The 24,171-nt window shown below is 42.3% G+C and overlaps 1 protein-coding gene across 4 annotated transcripts in view; it reads right to left on the bottom strand.

The window, feature by feature from the left end:
- Positions 1 to 24,171, bottom strand: part of CHD7 (chromodomain helicase DNA binding protein 7) — a 197,524-nt gene that overhangs the window by 93,905 nt on the left and 79,448 nt on the right. The window lies entirely within an intron of this gene.

Raw genomic sequence — 24,171 nt, 5'->3', positions numbered from 1 at the left:
CTCCAAGCCCTTTCTACACTCCGAGGAGACACTGTACACTATGTGTCCTAAAGGTATTTAACCACAGCATCCCTTTTTCCAAGACTATCTTGAATAAAAGTGTTCTTCAAAACATACGTTGGATTATATGGAGTTAAACTACAGCAGGGCAAAGTCATCTGCTCCTCTAGGGTGGGGATACATACATGTGTCTGTCCCTGTGGGCCTCAAAACAATGCTTATCAAATGTTTTATAAGATAGGATATGACTCTATGGACAAATATAATGTTATATAAAAAGTACTTAAACAGCTCCTGAGCTGGCAGTTTCCTCTAGGTGCAATTCAAGTTACTAGTAGGAATAAAATAGGAATATCAGTATAATCATATAAAGACAACATATAATTTCTATTATATACATAGTCAAGATAATTACCAAGTTAAATGAAGTAAATGTTGAAATATCATAATGTAATCATTTATCTTTGCCTGTAACTCAGAATTACTAAATTTTTTTAAATGACTAGTGAAATATCTCATTTAAAAATCATGTGAAGGCATTTTGAACCTCTAGTTTTCTGCTTGTGTTTTCAAACTGTCCTTAGAATAGATCTGTCATACAAACAAAATCTTAAAGAGCCACAAATTAACATGAGCCACTTTTACAGCATGTCAATTACGAACACATTTTGAATTAGTAGAGTCCAAAATAATGAACAAAGTGGTTACGTTATATTTAATGTTAAATAGTTACTGAAAACTGGCTATCTTCTAGGTATTTAGGAGTAACACTCTACTATAGGAACTGTCACAAGTGGCATTTTTAATACGTAAAACACTACGCTGCAGTGTTTCTACAGTCTGTTGGACTGGAGTGACACAGCAGTGAAACTTCCACCCATGTTAACCCTTAAGTACCTGGGACATTCTACATGCACCTGCTCTCTATGCTGACCAGGCTGCCACACTGCCCTGTGGCACCTGCAAGGCTGCCTCCGGCCTCGACCCACTTAGGGTGACAACAGGGTGCAGCCTGGTGTTCAGGGAGAGACAACACAGACTGCAGTCCTGCGGCCCTCCTAGGACACTGAACAGAAGGCACCGTATGCTCTGCTAAGCATCTTATCTACCTCTTCCCTAAGACCCTATAATAACCCCATGAGGCTGCTGAGGTGGTAATATAATTCCTCTTTTGTAAATGATGCTTTAAGATGAATTTACCCAAAGTTACAAGCTAGAAAATAACAAACCTGAAATCCTAACCCAGGCGTGGCTATAACGTCAGCGTGAAGGTGAGCGTGACCCACACACAGCTGCAGAGGGGTAGCGAGGTCTCCAGGCCCAGCTGTGGCCACAGCACAAGCCTGGAGCTACACGTGAAGCCACACGCTGTTTTTCTCCAAAACCATAAAGGTCTTAGTTCTAAAGACCTTAACCCTAAATCGATAGGCTGAGATGGCTTTTAATTTAATGCAAATTTGGAATTTTGCTTTCAAATGGTCAGAAGAAAATCCTAAATTTAGTTTCAAACTAAAGCTGTAGAGAATCACTAGTTTTTCTTCCAAAGATAAAAATGTGGATAAGAACTGAATTTCATATATTGTACTTTGCAGCTAATAAATATAATCCAGTTTGAATCTCAAAATCACCCTTTTTGACAGAAGCTGAATTCAACTCAATCAACCTGATTTATCCCAGGAACTGAACTGAGTCTTCCAGAACCAGAAAAAGGTAAAAAACAAACCAAAACCAAACAAACAAACAAACAAAAAAGGAATCCCACTATCCCAAAACCTCTTCCCTTGACATCTCTCTCAAAACCACCTTCAAATAACAGCTCATATGATTTTTACTTCAATCTACTCTACTTCAAGGAATCTAATATAGTCAGTTCTTTTCTCCAGTTTGGTAGAAGATCATTCTATTTCTTGGGAAAAGCACCAGATGAAGTAGCAGGTTTGCATTTACGGGCCATGTCCTTGAAATAATGTGTCTACACACACACACACACATACACACACACACAAACCCCTAGGGCACAGAACTGAACTCATGTTAAACTGAACATACTTTTGATGTATCTCAATTATTTCAAAAATACCTGGAAAAATTAGCTTAATTATTTATATGAGACTTGAATTATATTTTTACATAATGTAAAAAAAATGTATGCAGGTAATCGGGCTGTATTCCCAATCTTGAGAATCGCTTCCTGAAGTACTTTTAATTGAAGGGAAAAAATGTGGAGGGGCCAACAGAACCCACTTTATGTGAGCAGGGGAGAAACACGATCCACCTAGAATTTAATATAATTCAAAGCCTATTGCAGTAATGGCAAATAACTTCTGAGGTCTCCTGGACCACAAGGAGAGGGGTATAACCCCCCGTACACAGCAGGCCTGCTTAGAGAATACATCCGTTCTCCTCCAACAGCACCTCCCCCAAAAAAGCAGGGTCTGCAGCATGGACATTATGGTGTCTCTGACTTGCAATAAGCACACAAAATATGACCCATTTAGAGGAGTCTGAAACACAGTCACTGTCACACTCTTGTTCCAAATTTCTTAGTGCCTTCAGGCAGTAAATTATAAAGCGCCGTAAGTTTTAACAAATGTTACTTTCTAGAAGTAAATATTAAATAAAATAATGACTATGCTCAGGGTCCTTACTGAAGTCAATTTTTCTTTTTCTCCCTTCCCTCTTTCTTCTCTCTTTTCTTTACCACCTTGCATGTAGTGTTTTCTTAGTTAGCTGGACTCAATAAATATCAATGAATGAGACTCTATACACCCAAATCCCACTTCACAGACATTTGTCAAATTAGCTCTTAGATCCATACTGTTCTCAAATGAGCATGTGGAGGCTTGAATTTGGCAGCTGCCCTCTAGACCTGAAACTACCCAGCTAACTAAGGATCAAACTCAGAAAAACACAAGACAGCAATGCTTCAGGGCTGGCCAAAATGTTTTGCATAAATAGAACCTATTCAAAAACAGTAAAGACAATGACCAAACTTACTGAAAAGTTAAGCTCAATTCTAAAATGCTTTGCTGTACACTTACACTATATGCTGCTGTCACTGGTATACTACCCTATAGAGGTCAATATTGACAGCAATTTACTAAGCTATTCCTAAGAATTAAAAAAGTCAAACTTCAACAGACTAAAAGAAAGGTGTGCCTTTATCTAACACTGAACAACCCCAGGGGGTCTGTATAGAAATAGGAATAGAACAATCTTTGGGCGAAGGGAGTCAATTTACAAGAAGCTTAATGATAAAGCTAATTTACACTCTAGGCAAGTTTTTTTAGGATTCAGAGCTTGTCAGTTTAGCAAATTTAGTGGGCTATAAATGCTTAATGACTACTTTGGTCCTATAAACACTCACCCACATCTTGTAGGAGGCAGATTTCTAAGGCAGCCTCATGCTTTCCTCCTCCTGATTCTGGGGGAAGCTGGGGCTTTTGGCAACAGAACACCTCAAAGGTAAAAGAATTTCACAGGTGTGTCAAGGTCCCAAATCAGTTGGTTTTGAGTAAAGGAGAGATTGTCCTGGCTGGGCCTGACTTGATCAGGGGAGGTGTCTGAAGCAAGTGATAGTAGGGGAAACCCACCATGGTGAGGAACGCAAGCAGCCTTGAGAAGCAGTGGGCAGGGAGACAGCTGGCAAGCACTGAAGCCCCAGTCACAGCAGCAGGAAATGAATTCTGTCAACAACCCAATTGAGCTTTGATGCAGATTCTTCTCTAGTCAAAATTTCAGGGTAGAATGCAATCCTGACACCTGAGAGTAGCCTTATGAGACTGTGCTGGAACCCTGGCTTGTAGAAACAGGTAGGTAAGAAAGGGCCATTGTTTCAAGCCACAGAAATTGTTACAGATAAACAACTAAGCACACACTTTAGTGTCCTCTGCAACTCCCATCTGAAATTTTTTCAGTCTTTTTTCCCTCCGTCCAGAATCCCTGTTTCATGCTACACACATTCAGAAAGAAAGAGAGGCCGTTCAGGCGTATCTCTCCTTGTACCTTTGTAACTCCGCTGCTACCGATGGTAGCACGGTCCCAGGTTCACAGTAACTTATGCACTTATCCCCATTATATAAATGGGAAAACTAAGGCACACAAAGAGGTTAAGGCATTTGCTCCAAATCACAAAAAGCAGGTTCTAAGAAGAGTCAGGACTGAACGCAGGTACCCTCTCTGCAGAGCCCACGTCCCCACCATCACCCCACTTGCCTAATCACTGTCACTTGTGCACTCCTCCTGAAGCTTCTCCAAAAAAGAGGAGGCTGTGATGGCAGAGGGGGCTGGTACAGGGGAGCCACCGGACAGAGGTGGGCCCCGCTCAGCTGCGCAGAGCCCAGATGGAGTCAGAGGTGTGGCTGTCACAGGCAAGCTGGAGCCTGACACTGTTAGACAGTCAAGCACCACTCAAACCAGCACAGGGAGGGGACTTTAAAAAGAAAATAACTTCATTTTCAAATTTAAAAAAATATAAGAAACTGCACTATAAACAATATTAAAGACTCTTGATACTTATTTTAAAAGAAAGTTTATTGTACATCAGAAACAGTCAGTTAACACTTAAAGGGGATGGTGTCCCTGTGACTCCTTCCAGCTGGAATCACACATGAAACAGAAGATACCAAAGCAATTAAGTATTTTATAAACACTGCTGAAGGGTCAAAAAGAGGGAGGTTCATTCACTGACTAATAACGCAGTGAAAAACAAACAGCAATGTTATGCAACTGAGAAAATGGTTATAATTGAATCTACACAGCTGGGCACAAATAAGAAGCCGGCTTATATATATTAGCTCACAAATGCTTTGTTTAGGAAGGCTTCACTTTTAGAACTGTCTCAGATTTGAGTCCTTTTTACAGTCAGATTTTTTTCTTATCTGAATATAATTCAACGATTACAACTGCAGAACAGACAATAACGTAAGAAACTGCCCCACCGATTATTTGCTGTCCTATTTACACTACAGAGAAAGAAGCGTGCACCGAGGGGTTAAGAAGTTAAGCTTTCTTGAGATGTGCGCTCTTTAGATCTGTTCTGCGGACACTTACTTTACCTTGTTGTGCGCAGCCGCATAAATAATGGAGGATGACTGCGTCTCCCAAGCATACTAGCGGGGGAAAGCCCAGAACAAAGTACTTTTCCCATTTTAACATTTAGCTCCCACTGTGTTTTTGGAGTTTCTTTCACACCTTGGGATATTCCCCTTTGAGAATACAGGCAGGAAAATGCTTCCGATTACCACACTTAAGCTTACACATATGTGTAACATAGAGATATAAGAGTGATTCCTGAATCCCCCAGCATTACAGTCCAAGAAACGTTACTCTCTCAGATTCAAGAATGAGCTTGGTAGAGGTCCACCATCCTCCCGTCAATTAAATGCAGTTAAAATGCAAAGCAAAACAAAACAAGTTTCTTTTTGAAAGATAATCTAGATAGATATTACTCTTATTACTACATGAAATTTATTCCTTAATTGCATGACTAAAATCCGAATGATTCTGTCATCTATGGTCAAGTTCCTGGCTGCATAAAACCTAACTAACTTCAAACAAAAATGGATGATTAGCTAACCAGCAGGGCAGAGGTACAAATGTATCTTCTACAGGCACACATTTTACATCAATGATATCTATTTTTATGAGATAAAAGTACTAAAGCTTTAATGGTGGCAATTAAAACAGCCAAGAGTTTGAGTAGCTCAGTGGCTGAGTCACAGACCTTTTACCTATAATGGGATCCATTATACCCCTGAACTCAGTTTGAGGGAGTGAAAGACGAACAGATTTTTAAATATGGTTATAAAACAGCAGTACCCTCTGAACTAAGTTTAAACTGCTGGGTGATTTGCCCTGCACCTTAATGTCAACATCCACTCAGCACCTTCTTTATAGTTTTTAGATTCTTATGTCTATTTAAAAAATATTTGAACAATCTGAAAATGCTACAAAGATGCTATTATGTAATCATTTGTATGAGTAATTTGTTTCTGTTTTAATTTATTTACATTATAAATGTTTCTGTTCTAAAATGTGTAAATGCAGATGACTTCTGACAAAATGCCATTATTTGTGCCTAAAATATTTATATTTTGATATTCTCTTAAAATACAATTTAGAGCAGGGGAATAGAATATAATTTACAATAAGATGGTGCATTTTGGCAAACAGGTGGGGCTTTTTTACGGTAGTTTAACATTATTCAAAAGTATTAGGACAATAAGCTCTGTAGTTGCTTATTTAAAATTTAATAATCAACTAGCATCTAACACTAACCACTCCTCAAATTCAAGAACCTAAAGATGTTCTCTTTGGCTTCTATTGCGGCACATTCAGAAATGTAAATAGAAATGATCTTAGGAACGATCTCACAAGTTTTCGTATGTTACCATCATCACCCCCAGGGACAACTGACAAACAGAAAACAACACAGAGAATGGCTTTACCTCTGAGCAGGAAAGACGGAGGGAACAGGAATAGGGGACAGTCACAAAGCAGCGTTGGCCTGCACGATCCAAAGGTCTCTCAGGGTTGGGGGGGGTCTGCGGCCCCCACCAGCACTAGATGGAGAGCGCCAGACACTTACTTGGTCATATACATTCCTTTATGTGCTGGCAGCTCTTTTTAGGTAAGATGTCAAAAGGAAGGATAGCAGGATGGACTTGAGGATGTGCTGTTAAGGCTGGTTTTTGACCATTTACTCTGTGGAAGCTTTACTGATCAAGTGGGCAGACAATCATCTCTAGATGCCCCATCTTCCTCATCTGTGAGATGGCCTTGGGGAAGTGGATTTACAAGTCCTCCCTAACGCTGAGACCAGGTCTCTACCATTAAAGTCTGGTTTCAGTCCCGCTCAGATGAGAAGCGCCCCACACACCTAAAGCAGACACGAGCATTTGTAGGGGGCATGGAGAAGTAAAGAGAATTTCAGAGGGAAGTGATAAGGAAGTTTCTCAGATAGACATGAACAAGTAACTAAAACTTATTTAAAAACCTGCGGTAGAAATCCCAAAATGAAGTAAGATATGCCAGAATTAGTACAACAAAATCTTAAAATACACAATTTACTTCCCCCATTAAAAAGGAAAGCTTTCAGAACAGTATTCCAATAATACATAATCTCATTTCATTTACCTAACAAATGTCTACTAGGTTTCTTCACATTAGGTTTAGTCTGCAGCATGCAACACATTTGGGAACCTCTGGAGTCACAGACCAAATCAACCACGGAGAGGTGACAGAGACGGGGCAAGAATTAAAGATAAAAGAACGTAAGTCATTCAGCACAGGGCCCAGGGCCATGAGAGGAGCCACTGCACAGGGGAAGTCTCTCACCCAGAAAAGGTCTGCTGGGACTTTCAGAGGGGACAGTGCTGAATTCAGGGACACAAGGACAGGGAATTTTCAGGGCCCTGAATTCCTCAGGGCACAGCTGAGAATGCGGACTGCAGTGGCAAATCTTGAGTGCCGTGAGCTTCCAAAGCCAAATCACCAGCCAAGGCATATCCTGCACTAGCTTCACATCACCCCGGATATGTGACACCCTTCTCTTGAAAATAGTCATTCAAATGAAGTCCGCCCTACAGAATGATTTAAATAACTATACCCTCCAAATTTATCTGCCAACCTACTTTTTTTTACTTGCTTCCTGCCTTTCCATACTTCCCCACATCTTCTTCTGGCTCTCACCACCTTTCTTTGCTCCCTTTGTAGCAGAGTCCTTGACAATATCTTCTTCCTCCTTCCATTTGCTCTTAAATGTGTGCTAACCACACTAACATTCTACAAAAACAGCTTTGGTCAAGGTGACCTCCAGTGGCCTGCTCTCTGCCTCTCACTGCTCCTGACCTGTCAGCAGGATCTGGCACAGCTGCTCATTCCTAGCTTCTTCATGAGACTTCGTCCAGGACAGTCCTCTCTCCTACTACCCTGCAGCCTCTTTCTCTCCTGGTTCCTCACCAACTTTTCCATCTGTCACTGCCGAGATGCTCCCATTTTCATGTTTGGAGCTCAGCTCTGTCTATGCATCCTCCCTCGGCAGGTGCCACTGCTCTAAGCACTACGTGCTTCCCAAAGTTCATCACTGAGCACAGACCGCTGGCTCCCTTGAGCTCTCTACTTCTCTATCCCACTGTCTACTTGATGTATCCACTTAGATGCGCCAATGCGCATCTCAAATTAAATGCACTCTAAAACAAATGCTTGACTTCTCCACCAAACTCCATCTCTGTAAATTGTTCCACCAGCAGCAGAAGTTAAATACAAGGAGTCGTCCCTGATTCTTCAGAGTCTCAAGAACCACCTTCAGAAACCCAACCTGTAAATCCTATTGGCTCCACCCTCAACACTGACAGAAAATACCTCAACAACCTCTCCTGTTACTCTCTGTCTAAGGACTATAAGACCTTGCCTGGGCTACTACAAGAGCCCCTATAAATGACCCCCTGATTTGTAGCCTTGCCCCACAGTCAAACTATTTGCTACAGTCTGAGTGATCCTTTAGAAAAGCAAATGCAATCATGCCACATTGCATCTGTTCAAAACCTCCAATTATTTTCCAATTTCATTCACAGTAAAATCTAAAGTACTCACCACAGCCTACAAGGCCTTAAATGACATGGACTCCCACTACCCTCCATAATTTCATCTCCTATAATTCCCCTCTTTGCTCGCCTCCACTCCAGCCACACTGCTCCTTGCTTAAGGTCCAACAACAAAGGGCAAGGGCCCTTCTGCCTCAGGGTCATTGTACAGGCTGCCTCTGCTCTCAGAGCACTTACCCCAGTATCTCCGTAACTCCCTCCCTGGCTTCCTTCAGGAGGTCTTATGTACCAGTACATTAAAGCAAATGTGACAAAATATTAACAATGGGTGATTTTACATGAAGGATAAACATGTGCTCAGTGCATTATTTATTCCTTCAACTTTTCTATAGATTGAAAAATTTTCGAAAGTCAAAACTGAAGGGGTTAAACCTCTTTGCTACCACATCATTCTCCTTTGCACCTGTTGCTAACCATCACTCCCTCGTTTGCCCTTCCCTGACACTCTCCCTCTAAGGTTTTGCTCTAGGTTTTCATGTGCCTCAGGATTCCACTGTCCACATGACACAGTCCAGCAGACCGAGTGTTTGTTTCCACTGAAGACTAGATATCTTCTTCCCCAGCACCTTCAGATTTGCAAGCCCAAATCACTTTCCTCTACCAAAAACGCTGCTTTCCTGTCTTGGTTAACGCCGATTCCCAGTCACCCAGCCTTGCTTCTTCCTCATCCTCACTGGACACATCCAAATGGCAGTGAAGACCTGCCTCTCCTCTGCCCACTATTCTAGTCCCAGCGTCTCACTAAAGGGCTTCTTTGCTAGTCTTGCTCCTGTTGGACTGGCCTTCTTCAATGCGCGGTAGTCCCCCTTTATCCACTGCTTCACTTTCCATTGCCCATGGCTTCAATTACCCAAAGCATTAAATGGAGATTTCCAGAAATAAACAATCAATTGGTAAGTCTTAAATTGCATGGTTCTGAGCGGTGGGATGAAATCTCACGCCACCCTGCTCCATCCCCCCCCCCCAGGGGTGAATGGCATTTGTCAGCGTCTTGGTGCTGTACACACTCCTTGCCTGACGTGCACTCAGGAGATCACATCTCAGTGGTCACATCCACTGTGGCAATACTGCAGAGCTTGTCTTCAAGTAGGCCTTACTTTACTCAGTCACGGCCCCAAACACATTCACATAACTTTTATTACAGCATATTGCTATAACTGTTCTATTTTATTATTAGGTTATTGTTGTTAATCCCTTACAGGACCCGATTTATAAATTAAACTTTATCCCAGGTATGTATGTATAGGAAAAAGAGTAGTATATATACAGGGTTCAATACTTTCCACAGTTTTAGCCATCCACTGGGGGTCTTGGAACACATCCCTGTGGATAAGGAAGGACTATTGTACTCTCTGTATCATAACAAAGAGATCATTTTAAAACACAAATCCCCTATGCTGCTTCTCTTTGTACAATCTGCCGATGATTCTCCATCAAGTACATTTAAAACTGAGGCTCTCGCTGGCTGGTCAGGGTCTCCCCCATGCCCACCTCTCCAGCCCCATGCGCAGCCGCCACACGCACTGGCACCCACTGGCTAACAACTGCAGTCACACAGACACACGCTGTTCCTTCCCCGCAGTGCTGGTAAACACGTCACTCCTCCTGCCTGGAATGTCATTCCTACTGCCTCCTCCCAGATAAATTCTCCTCAATCTTTAAATCTCACTTGAAACATAACCTCTTCCTGCGGCCTTCCTTGATCTCTCTGGGTTGAGTCAAATACTCTCACAAGGCCAAGTGATATTTATCGCATTCCTTGACTATTTATTATAAGATTTTTCTAGTTCTTTCAACTGTGAGCTGCTGAAGGACAGTAGCATGTTATGCTCCTATTCTTATAGATACAGGAGTATGTACACACTGGAATGTGTGTGTGGCATGATATACACCACAGGCTCAGTATTTATTGATTGAATATCAAAATCTCCCCAAACCACCTTCAAATATTAACACAGACGTCACACCTCCAGCCTCTGCCCTGAGCACACGTGCTCTCCAGGCACTCCCTCTGCCTCATTCATTTACTCCTTGTAGCAGCTGTAGCTCCAAGGTGCCCAGAAGAGTGTCTGAAACCACTTGAAACTAATAAATGTGTAAATAAATGACACTGACTAGTCCAAGGCAATGTTGAAATATGTGCCATCTTTTCAAAGGACTGTTTTCTTCCCTGACTCAAACACCACCTTTCTCGCTGGCCCCGAAAATAATTAAGCTCTGCATCTATGCCCAGGCAGATCTTCATTTCTCTCTTTTTCTTGCAATTACATCACTGCCAAAATGGGATGTTTTTAAGGGGAAAACAGATTTTCCCCTTTATTTTTACTGACACAAATACAAAATGTTCCCATTTCCCCTCTTTGCCCCTTCCCTCTGGCCATCACTACACTGTTGTTTGTGTCTATGAGTTATGCATATGAGGACAGATTATTTTTATATAATAATGACTCACAGAGTCACTGGCATGTTGTAAGTGCTCAACTACGTTGCCTGATGAATGAATGAATGAAATTAATAGATCAGGTTTTCATCTCGTCTTTGAATATTTTAAATAAGACTCAACAGGCAGAAAATGTTGCCTCTTCACCGTGAACTAATTACGACTGCCTCATTCCCAGAGAGAGGCTGTTCAACAGCAGCACTCCCTGGAAAAAGACCTAGAAAAAGTTCTTAGAATCTGGCCTCCAAAAATAAAAAGATACAGACATTTTCCAATAATTGCTGAACTACGCTGATAGTATTTTTTTTATCAAAAATGGCTTATAATTTAACTGTGCTAATTTTTAAATGAACTTCAAAATTCTAATGGCTTTGAACTGGGAAGTATTCAGTCACTTTAGAGGGAGGTCAAGGCATGTTTGCAAATGTTGACACATGTGCTTTTCTTCTCTTGGCTCTGACCACAGCCCATCTACTGGTGGGAGTTGGGGGAGGGCTATCCATCCTCCGCTGAAGTCCAAGGACAGCCCCTGAGCCAGAGACAGGGCAGGAGACAGAGAGGTCTGACTGGGCACTTGGCTGGGTGGGGGACAGATAGTCCAGGGGGTCAGTGCTAGGTTCAAGGGGCTTCAGTTCCATTCCCAGGACCCAAGATCACAGAGCCCAAGACTAAGCTCAGTATACATAAACCCAACATCTAAACCTCAAATTCCAAAGTCAACTCACCATTTTACCACCTCTCTTGTGTTCCTAAAAGCAAAACAAAATAAAAATCCTGTGTTCTTTTTCCTGAACTCTTCTAACTGTGAGCTACCACCTACCTCGTACCCAAGCGAGAACTATGGTGATCCAGTTCCCCTTCTCCACGCCACTGCCACTGGCTGAACTCAGGGCCCGCGACCTCCCAGCCATCTTTCCCAAGGCCAAAGCCACCAGACACATGCAGCTGCCGCACACCTGAAATGTGCGGGTCTGAATCGAGAAGTGCTGTCAGTGTGAAATCACAACACATCTCAAAGACTTAGAACAACAAAAAATAACAAACTATCTTGTCAATATTTTTATATTAAGTATTATGTGTTGAAAAATATTCAAGTATTACCTGCTAAAACAATGTTGTGAATATTACATTAAGTAATATATATTAAAATCTATGTCAAGGTGAGGGGATTAATCAAAAAAGGGGGAAAAAACTTGCATGGACACAAGCAAGAGTATGGTGACCACCAGAGGGAAAGGTGGGTGGGGGAGGTAGAAGGGAAAGGGGAGAGAGATGGTGATGGAAAGAGACTTGACTTGGGGTGGTGAACACACAATACAATACACAGATGATATGCTATACAACTGTACGCCTGAAATCTAGGTGCTTTTATTAGCCAATATCACCCCAACACATTCAAATTAAAAATTCTATTTCACTGTTTCTTTTTACTTTTTCTTTTTAATCTTTAGAGAGGAAGGGAAGGAGGGAGGGAGAGAAATATCAATGTATGGTTGCCTCTCGTGCATCCTCTGCTGGGAACTACCCTGCAACCCAGGCATGTGCCCTGACTGGGAATCGAACCGCAATCCTTTGGTTTGCAGGCCCACATTCAACCCACTGAGCTACGCCAGTCAGGGCTCTTTGTGCTGTTTTAATGTGACAACTGGACAATTTTACACAACATATGTGGCCCACATCCTGCTCCTACTGGACGGTGCGGCCCAGGATGACCTTCAGTTTCTTTGCTGGCCTTACCCCTCAGTCCCATCTTCTCTGCCCCCGAGAGTCCTCCCAGTTACTGCCTTGTGACCTGCAGCCCTGGATGATTTCTACCCCTCACGTCCAATTCAGCCCAAAAGGCGCCTCCTCTGGCAAGATGTCTCTGCATACCATTCTCTCCACATATGCAAAAAAACCACCTATTCTCTCCTATGCCTCTGTCATAGCATGTTGCCCACTGGACAAACGCCTGTAAAACATATGCACCATGCACTGAGGATATGACAGAGAGATGATGATGGACAGAAGCCTGGACCTCATTCCAGTGGGGCAATAATATTTTAGCAAAGATATGGTCACCCTATTAGTAGTAGTTATATAATGTAGCATTAACACTATAGCAATTTACAGGCAATATACTACATACCACGCACAATTGTAAGCACACTACATGTATTATTACCTCACTTAATCTTTCCAACATCATTATTAGATGGGTACTAATGTGATTCCCATTTTAAAGATAAGGAAAACTAAAGGCCTAGAGAAGCTATGCAATTCACCATACATGACAGAACCAGGACCCCCAGGCCACACTCTTCAACCCTGTGGCACGCTGACTTCCGAGATGAACCACTGAGACCTGGAGAGAGAAAGGGCTGCGGTGGGGGCACGGAGGGGCAGCCTTAACCGCACCAGTTGTGGGGTGAGAAGGGGTGTTGCAGAGGCAGTAATTTCTGAACTGTAGGTGAATGTTCTGGACCAAAAGTTCTGGGGTAGAAAGTTCTAGAAGAATTACAATCAACTCACTATGCCTAGAGAGGAGAAAGAGCTATAGTAGGGGAAGACAGTGCATTGTTCACTGTGGTTTAAAAGGGAACTCCTTCAAGGAAATTGCAGAGACAGCCCACAAAGACAGACACGAGCTAAGACCAGAAGTCTGGCAAAGAACTGAACAAAAATAGGGAAACAGGCCCCCACCCGTGGCACCTGGAAGGGAAGAGAAGGGAATACTATAGTCCTCGTTCCTTATCCTGATGAGCCCAGCCAGAACCTCCACATCTCTTACCCAAGGGAAACCTAGGCATCCCTGGTCCTCTAGAAGAAATTCCATTGGCACTGGCCAAGGGCTTCGGAAGATTTCACTAACTTTACCCAACTGAGACATACATCTAGACTACAAGAAAATTTCAGATTATGAGGCTGTGAAGTAGAAATGTTGTGAAACCTCAAGCATAAGCACCTACCCAAGAGTACAGGGCAAGCAAACCAATGGGGATTCGAAGAAATCAAAAAAGCACATCCTTCCTTAAGGACCAGAATTTTTGCATAAGGGTTTGGGTGGGGGAGCGGAGAGTTGAATCATCAAACGACTATGCAAGCATGACATGTCTTTAGTGCAAAGTTTACGGTCATTATAAAGATAAAATGTGAGAGTTAAAAGAAATGCTTGTCTTGCCAATTAAATGAATACTATAGACATGCCCTCCCCCCACCACATGCACACAGGTTCGTACTTCTTTGCCTTTAGTGGCAGCAGATGTTAGGAAAGTGGGACAAGCTACACACCAAAACTGCTACGACCCCCCATCAATGACCCTTACAGGAATCTGATTTCCTGTCTTCACTGAAAGATTTCTCCCAGAATGTGGTATGCTGGAAGTACAGTAATTTTGTTTCCACGTGGATATCCTCCTGTAAATATATTTGTAAGCTTTAAGGCTGGGTTTTTGTTTTGTACTTTTTCACACAGGTAACAAAGATATCAGCTGGAGGAAGGAAGAGTAGAGATTGAAAATCAATGAGTCTTGGCCTAATACTGGTCTTGCCACCAACTGACCACAACTGTTTTATTTTACTTATTTATTTCTTTTTTTTAATTTTTTAAAAATTTTTTTAAAAGATTTTATTTATTTATCTTTAGAGGGGAAGGGAAGGAGAGATGGAGAGAAATACCAATGTATGGTGGCCTCTCGTGCGTCCGCTGCCGGGAACTGGGAACTGGCCTGCAACCCAGGCACGTGCCCTGACTGGGAATCGAACCGCAATCGTGTGGTTCGCAGGCCTGCACTCAATCACTGAGCTACACCAGCCAGGGCGTTATTTTACTTATTTATTTCTCTATCCTCACCTGAAGACAATTTTTTATGGCTTTTAGAGAGGAAGAAAAAAGGGAGAGAGGGAGAAACATCAATGTGAACAAGAAACATCAATCAGTTTATATGCACCCTATTGGGGATTGAACCCATAATCTGGGTATGTGCCCTGACCAGGAATCCAACTCACAAACCTTCAGTCCATGGGACAACACTCTAACCAACTGAGTCACACCAGCCAGGACCCACAATTGTTTTATTATTAGCTTAATCAAATCTTCACATATTTATCATGCCAAGCATTGCACTACAATTTTATACACATTCCCTCCTAAGATTACAAGTCTAGGAGGTTTACAGTGGTTTTTCTTATTCATCTTTGTATCTCAGGAGCCAATACACCCTGATACATAGTAGATGTCTAAGAACATTCAAAATATCTCTCGGTGAACTGCTATCTCAAAATGAAAAATCTGCTACACTTCAACAACTTTAAAAAAAGAGTTAATTTGTTACGATGTAGGGAAGCATATAAGAATATAAAAAAGGTGCCCTGGCCTGTGTGGCTCAGTTACTTGGGCATCATTCTGCAAACTAAAAGGCTGCTAAGTTCAATTTCCAGTCAGGATGCATGCCTGAGTTATGGGGTTCAGTCCCCAGTTGGGGCTAGTGCAAGAAACAAAAGGTCAATGTTCCTCTCTCACATCAATGTTTCTCTTCCTCTTTCTCCCTCTTTTCCCTTTGCTCTGGAATTAATAAGAGAAAAAATGTTAAAGAATATTAAAAAGATTAATCTCTAAGACTCCAACTGGTGAGAATCAGTCCTCATCTTACCGGCCCTCACAGTAGCATCTGACACAATCAGCGACCCCTTCCCCACCACCCTTTCCTCACCTGGGTTCCAGGACATGCAACCTGGCAGCAGTTTTCTACCTTCCTGGCTGCTCTTGTCGTTGTGCCTTCCTGGATCCTCCAGTCCAGAGTATTAAATGACGGGCTGCACAAGGACTCTATCCTCACAATTCTCGTCTACCCGTCTGCTGTAGATGACCTCATCGAGGCCTATGGCCGAAAATACCATCTACGACGATAACTCATAAACACATACCTCAGGCCCAACTCCTCCCCTAAATTCCTGTATCCCACTGCCTATCTAAAATCTCCCCTGGAGACTAGTAAAAGCACCTCCAAATTAACGTACCTAAACCAAACCAGAGTTTTCTGCCCTCACCTGCTTCTCCCAGTGCTCCAGATCTTCCTGCCGCTCACACCAAAACCTTGACTGATCTCTCTCCTTCTCTCAAACTAATTAGCAAATCACTTCTACTACCACCACCCTAGTCTGAGCCTGATCAACTGTTCCCTTGTGCTACCACATTCTGTCCCCCTGTGCTACCATGTTTGCCATCCCACCTATCCCTCACAGAGAGGGAGGGAGCCTGCTGAAACACACAGTAGGTCATGCCACTCTCATGGTCAAGAATTCTTCAACAGCTTTCCATCTCACTCACAGCAAAATCCAAAGCCCTAACTAAAGCTCACAAATACCCTACTTGAGCTGACCCCCCAGATACTCCTTTAACCAAAGTTCCTACCAGTGCACTCCACCCACTGCACCCCAAACACAGTGGCTTTTCTGCTGCCTCTCGAACATACCGTGTACATTCTCACCTCAGGGCATCTGCACAAGCTATACACTCACCAGAGAGGTGCATGACTCACACCCTTTACTTTATTCAGGTTTTCTGCTAAGTGTCCCCTCCCAAGTAGGCATTCCTTTACCAAGTTACCCAAAATATCACTTTCTATACCTCAATATCCCTTTATTCAATTTTGTTTTTCTTCATAACTCATATCACTTAATGTTACACACATATACAAAGACATAACTTTGCTTTGGTTAATTGGTTGATTGCCTCTCTCACTAAAATGTTAGCTCCACAATCATTGTTATGATCATCAATAAACATTTGTTGAGTGCTGCTGAATTAGTTAAAAAAAAAAAGACAAATGAGAGAAATATCTACCAAAGAAACATATCCTAAAGAATAGTAAAAAGGTACCTTAATGAGTTTTGGAAACACCAACAGTCAAGTGTACTCAAGAAAAATAAAAGGTGCACAATAATCAATTTTATCAAACTTGGTGGAGGGGACCTGAGAAAAAGATAGAGGGTATTAACAGAAGGGGTGACAGACAGTCCGCTAGGAGCCCAAAAAACATTAATTTAGTTATTTAGCCAACAGGATCCAGGGGATACAAGTAATCAAGAAAAACCTCAACGTGGAGGTGCTATGCTCTGTGACAGGAATATCATGAAGCCTGATGAAAAGTCCTGGATAAAATGCTCTGACTGGTGTGGCTCAGGTGATTGGAGTGTCATCCCATAAACTGAAAGGTTGAGGGTTCGATTCCCAGTCCATGCACATAGCTGGGTTGCAGATTTGGTCCCCAGTTGGGGGCGCATGCAAGAGGCAAGTGATCAATGTTTCTCTCTCACATCGATGTTTCTCTTCCTCTCTCTTTCTCCCTACCTTCCCCTCTCTAAATGAGCATGTGCTCTGGTGAGCAAAAAAAATAATAATAATAATAAAGTTAAATTAAAATGTCCTAAGATAAAATAAACTCTAAGAAAATCACTGCCTTCTGTTCCTAGTGTACTATCACCAAACAAGGTCTGGTGATGATTAATTCAGGCTCCCATGTACCTTGACATCAAAAAGAGGCCTCTTTTTGATGTCATGAGTCACTCAACATCTGATAGATGAATGAATGAATGAATGAATGATCAAACCACTGACCCCACTAAGATGGAGCCATCCTCTGAGGCCCACCTGGACAACCGCCCTCCTTTCTCAACAGCCCTACTTCTCCACATCTAGTTGAAATAAGCTATTGTAACACCTGATTTTCACTGAAAGAATCTTTAACTCCATACTACAGACACAAGGAAGAAGAAGTGGGCATGGTATGCCCTGCGTCCCTGGCACAGTAGGGTTGCTGACATGACTAAGAAGGGCTCACCTTGGTAAGCAAAACAATGCTTCCCAATTGCTCAGTACTAGGACCCAATTTAAAATGAGTTTTTACTGTAATTGCTCTCTCACCAAAAGGCTGGGGGGATGGGGGAGCCAACAACTCCAGAAACCACAAATCCCTCAATGGCAAAAACCAGTCCAGCTGCTCCCTTCTCTCGAAGGCTCGATTCTCCCCAGCTCAGGACTCAAAACTGAATTTTCAGTTTTATAAGGAATAGATACTTGGAATCTCCCTTAAAACCAGCTACAATCGGTGTGTAAACCGTGGGCTCTTTGAGTCCCCAAAACCGTTTCAGAGCATCCACAAAGTCAAAACCTTTTCATAATATACCAAGATACTCCTTGCCTTTTCCCGTGTTGACATTTACACTGATGAAGCCAACACAAAGTGGTGATAAGAAGTTGTACCAGTGGTCATAATTTCCTCGTGACCACCAGCTCACATAAAGAGAAGACAAATTGAGTTCGTTTAAGAATGCCCTTGACAAAACAACAGACACTGATTTTGGTTATTCTTGCATACACATCTTTCTAATCCTCTGTGAGGAATGGGAAGCATTCCTGCTACACACTGAAGCACCAAGGCTTCACCCGGAAAAGCACTCATGCATCTTTTCTGAGTTGTGAGTCGAACTGGCTGGCCGCTTTGTGGAACAGGATTTTTACTTGAAAGAATGACTGTAAGACAAACCATGGTTATTCAGATTAAGGGTCATCTTCGAGTAATTTTTTTAAATGAACAAAGTGAGCTTGTCACTTTGAGAAAAGTAACTGATAGTATTTATTTCCAATAGTAAAATATGAGTTCTCAAGCACAATTCAGAATTTTAAAAACCTGTGACCACAAGAATGAACTTGACACTTCTCATTTTCAAAGACTTCTGATAAGATGATAGTGACATTAACAAATGTGATTTCTAATATTGTATACTAGAATGTGTCAATGTTTAGAAGACCGATACAATTCAACAGACCAATATTTTCCAAGTGGTATATTTGGAAATCATACATGGTTAAAAGAGAGCTACTCAAAGGACAAGGATTTTAATCTAACTGCACGAAAAGTTGACTGATACAATTCCAGATCCCACTTTCCAACTAACCCTTAAAAAACTACCACTTGTTGAGTTTTCATGTAGAATTAAAGAATATCCATAATTATCTAAAAAGGTGTTCAAACACTCCTTTGTTCACCTACACCTACAGATGTGAGAATACACCATCTTCATATATGCCAACCAAAACAACGAATTACAACACACCAAATGCAGCAGCCGAGGCAGGAGCCAGTTGTCCTCTATTACGCCAGAAAGTAAACACAGGCAAAAACAGAAAATATGCCTCTTTGTTATTCATGTCAACATGATGAGTTTATTATTTTTGAAGAAATTACTACTTTTAACTTTTTTCTATTATAAATTTCTGAGATGGTCAATATCCCCAGGAAAACCCCTCATAAGCAAAAGTTCTTTGAGATCATCAATACTTCAGAGCATTTGCTTTAAGCAAAACATAGTTGTAAGTAGGTGAGCGGTTACCTGTAGATATCAGTATCATTTACAGAATGATCTGAACACATGTTCTCCTGCCTGTGTAACAGGAAGAGAAATAATTCTTTCTTGGGCTTACACTTTATTACTGAGAATGATCCTGGAATCTAAATGTCAAAAGAGAATCATTCAAAGTAAATTCTATCAGAACTAGCATGGCCATCTTTAGTACCTATTCTCTAAAGGATAATGAATGATTCAGACCTAAATAAATCCATGAAGTAAATAAGTCTGTTCAATTACCTGAGTCTAGTTTCTACTAACTCATCTTTGGAGATGTACTAGCAGGCTATATATTATTCAACAACTTACGGAAAAATTACTAAAGCCTTGCTACACAGGTGAACCTGGCTGAAGGTTTTCAGGCCAGAACCATCCCCACAGGACTCCGAGGCAGTCCTTCTCAGCTTCTGATGCATCTGGGGACCACGAGGCCCGAGCCCGAGGCTTAGGCATCTTTGCTGAGAGAACAGGTGATTCCAGATGTGCAGAAGACACTAAGCACCACTACCAGTCTCAGAGTTGATCACTCTAGCAGTCTCCAAACCTGGGTAAGTGAAGCCCTGGAGAACTCTAAAGAGTTTCTAAGGGACAGGGATAGTTTAAAGGGATGTTTTCTAGTTTTCTAAGAGCCACATAAAATCTCTACTAAAATTAACCAGCCTTCTACTGCTTCTCTTTTGCCACAGTCCTTTCCACAATCACTTTTTACCAAAATGCCTTTCACTCATCCCTCTAGGGGTGAGGAGTCATTTGGCAGCAAAGAGTTTCAGTAAAAATATCAAAGGGTGCAGTGCCAGGGGACAACTGCCTGTTTAGTAAGATGATGGTCATACAGACAAACACATTTTAAGACATTTATTCAAACTGAAAAATAAAATCAGAATTTCAAATTTTTTAAAAATTCTTTTAGGGGATAAAAAAGTTTGAATACTATGGCTCTATCAATTATGAGTGTACAATAGTGCAGTCCAGTTGGCAGTCACTAGCCAAATGTGGTTAATTAAATCTAAATGGGTTAAAATTAAATAAAATTTTAAAATTTAGTTTCATGGTTACATCAGCCACAATTCAAGTGCTTCATAACTGTAAGTGGCTATAGGCTACCATAGGGACAGTGCAGAGAATATTTCCATTACCCCAGAAAATTCCACTGAACAGAGCTACTCTGGAATCTTGACCAACTATTTAATAAAGAGCTAAAGTCCTTTTGGGGGGAATTCCTGGATCTACTTAGAATTATAGCCCCAAGTGCCAGTCGGTGGGAGATTTCTACCCACGTGACAATGCATGTTAGGAAATCAACTTTTAAAACAGTGTTCACCCTAAAACCCTCTTACCTGATTTTTAAAGAGCAGAGTTCTGCTCTCCACCAATAAGATACAAAATTAGTTCTTCAGACTCTTGTTTTTGTCAAGATTTTAAATTAAAAGATTCAGTGACACTTAATATGTTTGCAATAATTTAGACTTTTCATGACCTTTAGAATTTGTCCAAATTATCTTTTATAGAGGTTCTATCCACGACCTACTTAAAAGCCCCAAAATCCAGGGGAGACTGACTAAGGTATGCAAGCCATCCATCTCAAGCATCTTAAGTCACTCGTTTTACCAAGAAGGATCTCTGTGATGCAGATGCCTTGGCCAGATCAATACAACCCTCACAGAATGACCTCCACCATGTAGTCCTGTGTCACACACTTAGGTGGTATCATCAAGGGACAAGAAAAGAACTATCGTGAAACAAAAACAAAACAAAAAAAAACCCTGCTTCTACACTTGTGCTAAATTTAGTCTTATCAAGAAAGGTATTTGTACCCTAACTGGTGTGGCTCCAATTGGTTGGGGCATTAGCCTGAAAAGCAAAAGGTCGCCAGTTTGATTCCCAGTCAGAGCACAAGCCTAGGCTGTAGGTTCTGTTATCAGTCAGGGTGCATACGAGAGGCAACGGACGGCTCTTTCTCTCTCACAATGATGTTTCTCTCCCTTCCTTTCTCCCTCCCTTCCCCTCTCTCTAAAAATAAATTTTTTTTTAGATTTGATGCCAGGAAAGAAAACATTTCTCAGAAAAAAGAAATGAACATACATTTCCTTCTTTCTAATTATATATGTTATCATGTTTCCCTTTGCATACTTACCAGGAAACTCAAAATATAATTCCATGCTCAGTCTCAGCAACCAAGGCCATAACTAGCATAATTCCTTGTTCTTCCATTCCAGGACCAGATTTCCTGTTTCTGTTTCACACACACACACACACACGCACGCACGCACGCACATACGTTGTTTTGTCAAAATGTCTCAAATCATTTTTGGAAAAAATATCAACTAAGAACTATAACCTAAATTTCTATTAACTGTATTTACCCTCTGCCACTAATCATACATTATAAAATTTGGGGGCAACAGTATCAACCTTAATATAGGAGTACTTCACCTTAAAAGTAGTATCTTGGGACAACTAACATTTTTCTGCTTGTCTTCAAAGCCAAATAAAGATACTATTGCCTTCTGATCAAGAGAATCACACAGACATACACTCTGACCTGGAAATATGCAAAGTGTAGCTTAGAGGCCAATAAGCAAGATATGGCAATCAGCCATAAGCATTTGAGAAAATATCTTGAATTTTTTTTCAGGGATTAGGAGACTGAATTCAGTATCAAATTTTGAGAATTTTTTCAAGGAAAAAAACAATTTTATCAACTGTGATAGCCTTTAACTTAACGAAACTAAATAATAACTATGCTTCATATGAACCCTTTGTGATGGAGAGTTCTTTGGGGGAACAATATTTTTAAATAATTTCCTGAAATATCACTTATACTTAAAAACAAGACACTATTCACGTTACTTTAAAAAACATGCCGTGTTTAGCAACAAATTGACTGCTACACAGCAAAAATTTATTCCAAAAATAACAAAGTGAATTGTGTCAGTGTTAGCAGTGTGGATCGCTATATTTTATTGCTGTCTAACAAAACCAAAAGATACAGGGTATCCGTGTCTTTAAGGCCATCTGGTGAGAGGGAGTAAGTGTAGAAACACAAGGCTTACCATGGCTACGCAGACAACAACAAACTTCTCTAGTTCTCATTATGTTCTACCTCTTATTTTCTGGTGATTTAAATAATTTGTCTTGTTCTGTTATACCTGAGTTGACCAATACGTAAATCACCAGCCACACATGGCTATTTAAATAAAAATTAATTAAAATTTAAAAAATTAAAACCTCAGTTACTTAGTCTTAACTAGCCTCATTTCAGGTACTCAGTAGCCACAAGTGGCTGGTGGCTACGATCCAAAGCAAACAGCCAGTCTCATCATCACAGAAAATTCACATTTTCTATAAACACACCATTAATGTGATATCCAAGAACATGGCAAGCTTTGTTCAAAAAAATAAGTTGATAACAGTAGGCACTTTCTGGCAAACTGCAGTACTCAGGTAAATATATTTATAAGGTTTTCTTTTCATTCCTAAACCTTGAATTAAGGGAAACCACTCTAGTACTTCCGGAACACAAAGGGAATGTTTCATTTCATACAGATTGTGAATAGATTATAGTTCAATATGATAAAATAGAAAAACATCGTACATGCTAATCGCTATCCATATTTCTGGTGGACATTAGATAATAACTAATAGGTTTCCTCTTTACCGCCTTTTTTAAATCTCATTTCTCTTTAATCCACAGATTAAAAAAACAAAAAAAAAACAAAAAAAACGAGGCAGACCGGGCGTGGCTCAGCAAGAACCAGGGACACGCCCGCGCCTACTCCCCTCTGGCGGAAACCAGTGTGTGGCGCCAGGGACACGCCCGGCGCCACACACCTGAGGCCTGCGGGTCCGCGTTGGACTCCCTGCATACCTGAGGCCTGCGGGCGAGTCGGGCTCCCTGCACGAAGTGGGGGAAGGGGGGGGCGGAGACAGGCTCCGCAGCCTGGTGGACGTTCCCGTTGGGTTCTGCCTAAGCTCTTGCCGACGCCGTCCCACCCCGAGACCTTTCCGCCCGTGGGCCGTCCACCGGCGCTCCGCGGCTACACGGCCCTCCTGCCCCCAGCCATGCCAGGAGCCCGCGCTGGGCTCACGGCCTCCACGCACCTCCAGGCACAGCTCCCCAGCCTGGGACTCGGCAGACACCCCGCCTGCACACGCAGTTCCTGGGCGCTGGACACCCAGGAAAAGCGAGGCCTCGGTGGAATGTGACGGGAGGAGGCCACCTCCCTCCCTGGGGAGTGGCGTGGGGAGGCGGCCTGGGGTGTGCGGATCGCGAGAAGGACACGGCCTGAGAGACGGACATGTGGAGAGGGGTCCAGGCGGGGTTTGCGACAGGCGGTGTCCGGGTGCAGGTGGGAGGGGCGGCGCAGCGGCTCGGGGTGGGACAGGGAACTGAGGCAGGAATGGGGCCGGAGGAACAGGGCCGGAAGGGCCGCGCGCCAAAGCCATGAACGGGGTCAAAGGGGACGGGCCCTGTGAGCAAACGCGGGGGCGACACTGGACAGGCACCTCAAAGGGACAGAGTGATGAGGAGGAGCGGGCGCTGAGGGCGGGAACAGACCGGCGGGGCGGGCGAGGCCGCACTGACCCGCAGGTCAGTCTCAGGAAGACAGAGCCTGAGGCAGGGTGGCGAGACAGGGAAGGGCGGTGGAGACTCGAGGTGGTTTTCAGGAGTTCCACAGAATAAGTGCAGGGAAAGGGACGGGGGGGGGGGGGGGGGGGGGGGGGGGGGGGGAAGGG

Source organism: Sturnira hondurensis, unplaced genomic scaffold (assembly GCF_014824575.4).
Source record: "Sturnira hondurensis isolate 20B ecotype Veracruz unplaced genomic scaffold, ASM1482457v3 Scaffold0010128, whole genome shotgun sequence".
NCBI classification, from domain to species: domain Eukaryota; kingdom Metazoa; phylum Chordata; class Mammalia; order Chiroptera; family Phyllostomidae; genus Sturnira; species Sturnira hondurensis.
This window is presented reverse-complemented; position numbering and strand designations above follow the sequence as displayed.